We start from the raw sequence: 6,000 nt of genomic DNA on the forward strand, positions 1-6,000 counted from the left end.
CTATATAACCGCAATTTTTAGTAGTATACCGCATTAATCTATTAATAGAATCTATTGCTTAAGGATATCTTCTTATACTAGTATAAAACGGCGATTTAATATAATATAACCGCGTTATAGTATAATTCCTTTCTACTATTATTAGGCTATAGATTAGGGTATATTATATATACTAGTAGCTTTTCGGAAACTTATAAATTAGCCTTACTTATAGGTATTAATAAATAGAAGAATTCTACCTTTTTAAAAAAGGGTTTTTTCTTATTATAGGGTGGCTATTAAGTTTATAGTTATATAATACGTTATAAGTTTCGCGATTTTAGTAGGGTGGCCTACTAGCTTATATAGCCTACTAGCTTACTAACTATATTAAGCACTTTATAGAAACGTTTTACTATTTAGAAAGTAAAATATTATAGTATATAATAGCTATCTTATAAACTACCTTACTAGCTAGCTTTTAGAAGATTCTAGAGAAATAGATAAAATAATATATAGCGTAGTATTTCTCTAGTAGAGTCGATTGCGAAATACACGCGCCTACTTTTTATAGCCGATATTTTTTTTTTCCCCGCTTAATACACCTAAAATTAAAGGGAACACCTTTTTCCCCTTTAACCACGCAGCTATATACGTGTTAAATACCTTAATAAGTAACTGCCCTATCCTCTATAATATACTCTATACCTAATTAGGCTAATTATATAGCCTTTATTTAGTTGTAATAATAAATACACGCCACTAAAAGCAAAGTGCGCCCGGGGATTCGCCTGGGAATTCTAATACTATACCTCTTCCACCCCCTTCTACCTAAAAAGGACGCCGGAAAGTACTAGTAGTAAATGCTAAAAGGGCTAGAAAGCCTTTCTAGAAGGCGGCAGAGTCTGTAATTACTGCACGCCAGCGTAAAGAAAAGGAAAAAAAGCAGCAGAAAGCTCCACGAGTTGTACCTAAAATTATTGCTCCGCCTGCCCTAAGTTCTCCGCCACTTCTATAAACCTAAAGCAATTTTATATATATTAGTAATAAGGAAAACGTATTCCTATAGTAACTAGAAGCTATACGCAATAGATAGGTAGAAGTAACGCCCTTATTACCACCTCTACTACTTAGTATAAAGATTAGAAGTATATAAAAAGTTTAGATTAAAAAAGAAAAAAAACTAGAGTTTAACCGCTCTACTACTTATTTACTTAGCAATTTACTATTCCTAGCCTTTATAAAATAGGTTAAAAAGAAGACTATTAGCTTCCCTTTACTGCCTATAGGCTAGGTATATAAAATTATTATAATATAGGGCCGGGCGTTATATAAAAAGCTTTTAAAGGCCTAGGTTATAAGTTCTAAAGTAAAGGGTAAATAGCAGGTATTAGAGCTAAAAAACTTAATTAAAAGCTAGTTAACTAAATAGCCTAAGTAACTATATTATTTAGATTTAATAGCTATTATATATATATAGCTAGATAAAACTATCTATATAAGTATAAAAGGAACTTTTTAGGTAATACCCGGTTCTTAATATACACCTTATTATTTATCTATTACTTTATCTATACCTTAAACTAGCCGGCGTACTACTATATAAATATAGGCCTTAGTTATAGGTAATAAAATAGCAGTAAAAAAGGCTACTAGCAACTTTATTATTACTATTGCTTAGCGGTGGAGCTGTATAAATATAAACTGCGGCAATAAAACCTATATATACTAGTTTACTAGCTTAGATCTTCTATAAAATTACTATAAAGTTAATAGAGATTTTCTATAAGCTTAAAACCTAGAAATCTATAGTAGAAGCTCTATAGTTAGCTAATAATAAGGCTAGAAAAAAGAAAGAAAAAAGGGCGCCTATGCTACCGCAGCAGGTGCAGCCCTTTTAGCTAGCAGCTGCGAAGCTAACTATAGTATTCTAAATTCTATAAGCACCTGCTTTAGTGCAGTACCTATATTACTATAGGTAAGCACCGTTCTATAGTTAGTTTCCACCGCTATACTAAATACCCTACCCACCTTAATACTATAGCTATAGCCCTGGCCTTAGCCCTGGCCTTAGCCCTAGTAAAAGGTTATTACCTACCTATAATAATCTAAAGAATATAATAAGTAAGTTTTTTAATATTTAGTTAGTTAGGCGGTATAAATAGTTATCTAAAGATAAAAATCTATTTCTAAAGTATAGAAATAAAATAGTAGAGCGTGGCTACTATATAAATAATCTAAGGAATAAAAGCGGTATTACTATAAAGAGCTAGATAAGTTAGGGTTTTAAAAAAGGGTATTTTTAATAGCTTTAAACAGATTTACAAGCGTTTAAAATTAAGTAATAAATAAGGTAGCTATAAAAATAGGGGGCATATTTTAGTTAATTTTAGGCGGTTCCTATTAATATTTTAATGCCTTATAGTCCTATTAATACCTGCAGGTGTTACGGAAATTTACTAATTATATAAACCTTTAAATAAGTACGTAAGCTTACTCCTTTTATTTAGGACGAGCTTAATTACCACCCTTCTATTCTCTCCGTATTACCCCCCTTTTCTCTTCCTGCTACCCCCCCTATATCTAGCCTAGCGCCGGCCCGTATTAATATTATTCCACTAATTATATTTACTTACTATTTATACTTAATAAGAAATAGACGAGCTTAATTACTACCCCTCTATTCTCTCCGTATTACCCCTTTTTTCTTTTCCTGCTACCCCCCCTATATCTAGCCTAGCGCCGGCCCGTATTAATATTATTCTACTAATTATATTCACTTGCTTATTAAATACGTAAAATAGTAAGGCTATATAAATCGGAAAAGATATATACACGAATTGCATAGAATATATATATATATAACAATAACAGTCTATTTACTCTATCTACTCTAGCTAGTCTAGAAGCGGAAAGCGCCTAGATAGCCGCCTTTTAATTACTAATTAAAAGGAACGCCGTATATACTATTATACTAAGGTTTTATACCTAAAGATTCTCCTTTACTATAAACAGCCTCTTCCTTAGAAGTATATAAAGGGCTATTCTTAAGCGCTGTTTAACTATTAGGGACTAAGGAAATAGAGCCCTAGGCCGCTGTTAAAGTGCCTACTTATCCGGCGGAGAGGTTTAGTGCTGTATTTATAAACTATATAGAATTATTAAATACTATAATAGTCCTCTTAACCGCCGGCGTGTCTGTAGAAACACCTGCTATAGTAATTTAGCTAGCTAGTATCGCAATCTGTATTAATTATATTAGTTCCTGTCTACTTATAATACTCTGCTTTTATTATATATAAGCAGTAGTTTTATAAGTTCGCCGGAGATATAATATTCCTCCACGTGATCCTAGTCCTCTACTACGCTGTTATACTTACTGCGCTACGCTTACTAAATCTTATTAAGCATTAATTTCGAATTAAGATTAATTATATTAAGTTGAGTTAACAGATACAGATACACGGCTACGGCCACGGCCACAGCTACTGCCACTGCCACTGCCACTGCCACGGCCACTACCACGGCCACGGCTTGCTATTGTTTAATAAGGTGCAGCAGAGCCCGTTAGCCGGCCTTTATAATACTGTATAATTGCTAAAGCCTTAATAAAAAGGAGAGGATTTATAGAAAGGTCTACCTTATTTAGAATAGGACGATTAAACTACTAGTATTAATAAATATTCTTTAGCATAACTTTATACTTAGCTATTAATATAGCGTACAGTTTTCTATATATTTTGTAATAGTATAGCATGCTGTATATCCCTCTAAATGTTCTATTATATATTAGGTTAAAATTGTTATCCTTAGCCTTCTTAATCTGCTTAGCGATTAATTAAAGGCCCTGCTTAGTAACTTTTCTAATAACCTTACTAAATTTAGGCAGCTTTACCTCGTGCTAAGGAGCTCTATATTATCGGCTAAGCTAGTTCTTTAGCTCTATACCTTAGCGGTAAATATATTAAAATAGTAGTATAACTATATTATATAAGTTACCTATTAAAATCTAAAAATATAATTTAATACTGCTGTTTAAACCTTTAAGCTATAAGGTTATAGTATTACTAAAGTGCGGCAGAAGGCTAGTATAATATATAGCAATCTCCTTTTTATATAGCTACTACTCTTTAGTAAGGTAATTAATTAGGAGTTATTTATACGTATAATCTAATTTTATCTTATTCTAAGCAGCTATAAACTTATCCTCTATAGGTTTTACTAGGCAGAAGTTAAGCTTATTAATAAATTTCTTTTAATCTTTCTATATAGCCTTAATCTTAGCTATTATTAGATTTTAAAAGGTATATACTATATTCTATAGATTTATAGTATTAGTTACTGCTTACTTATTATTCTTCTAAATAGCTATAGCCTTACTAGCAATATTTTTCTGCACGTGCTATTTACACAGGAGTTAAAAAATAGTAGGAAAGAACTTAGCCAGTATATTCTTAAGTGCTAGCTTTTTATCTATAATAAAAACGCCTAGTAAAACTCTTAGGTGCTAGTATATAAAATAAAGCTTATATACTATAAAAATATAGTCCCTTTCTTTTTTTCCTAAAAGGAAATAATAGCCTAGCTTATAGTTCCTGCCCTAGTTAGTAATACTATTAATATAGAAAAGCGATATTTTAAACTTATTTATTTTATAGGTGTAGTTAAAAAGAATAATATTAGGATTTCTCTAGAATATCTAAATACTTTTAGAATATATAAAGTATAGATACTTAATATAGTTTACTTTATCTAGCTTATATTTATAGTAGTAATAAGCGTCCGGGTTATTACTGCTATATTTCTTAAGCACTTTAAATATAGCCTAAGTTAGAGTAAGCCTCTAAAGCTTTATTTTTTTCTACTTCTATTTTTTATTATATAGGTCCTGTATTATTATATCCTTGCCCTTAGTAAGTAGGTTATTAAAAATAGCACTAACGGGCGTGCCTTTATTAAGCTAATTATATATAGTTTAAATTATATCCTTATCTAGATCTTAGTATACGGCTAGAGTTCCCTTATTAGTATTAAATAGCTTATAATTATAAATAGAAACCTTAACTTTAAAAAACTAATTACTTAGCTATAGATTTTTTATAAAAGCTTTTTTTATAAGGCAATTAGACTTTTTTATACAGGTGTTCTTCTTCCTATTAGCTAGCTTATATATACCCGTATAATTGCAATAAATAAGCACCTTCCGCACCTAAGGTAAAGTGCGCTTATCTATTTTATTATTATATTTAATAATCGCGTATTTTTTTTATTTTTTACCTAATTATTAACGGACTTTATACCCTTATCTATAGATGTATAGCGGCCCTAGGAAGGCGGCCGGAGCGGTATAGTAGTAAGGGTAGTAATATAAAGGATATAGTATTAATATATTATAAGTGCGCAGTTAATATAAATTCCTTAGAATAAGCTTAATTACTACCCCCCTATTTTCTCCGCATTACCCCCCTTTTCTCTTCCTGCCACCCCCCCTATATTTAGCCTAGCGCCGGCCCGTATTAATATTATTCCACTAATTATATTTACTTACTATTTATACTTAATAAGGAATTTATATTAACTGCGTACTTATAATATATTAATACTATATTCTCTATATTACCACCCTTACTACTATACCGCTCCGGCCGCCCCTTTAGGGCCGCTATATATCTATAGATAAGGGTATAAAGTCTGTTAATAATTAGGTAAAAAAAAAAAGAATACGCGATTATTAAATATAATAATAAAATAGATAAGCGCACTCTACTTTAGGTGTAGAAGGTGCTTATTTATTATAATTATATAGGTATATATAAGCCGGCTAATAGGAAGAAGAATACCTGTATAAAAAAGTCTAATTACCTTATAAAAAAAGCTTTTATAAAAGATTTATAGCTAGGTAATTAGTTTTTTAAAGTTAAGGTTTCTGTTTATAATTATAAGCTATTTAATACTAATAAGGGGACTTTAGCTATATACTAAGATCTAGATAAGGATATAATTTAAACTATATATAATTAG

Source organism: Mytilinidion resinicola, assembly GCF_010093595.1.
Source record: "Mytilinidion resinicola strain CBS 304.34 unplaced genomic scaffold BDZ99scaffold_3, whole genome shotgun sequence".
Lineage (NCBI taxonomy): Eukaryota > Fungi > Ascomycota > Dothideomycetes > Mytilinidiales > Mytilinidiaceae > Mytilinidion > Mytilinidion resinicola.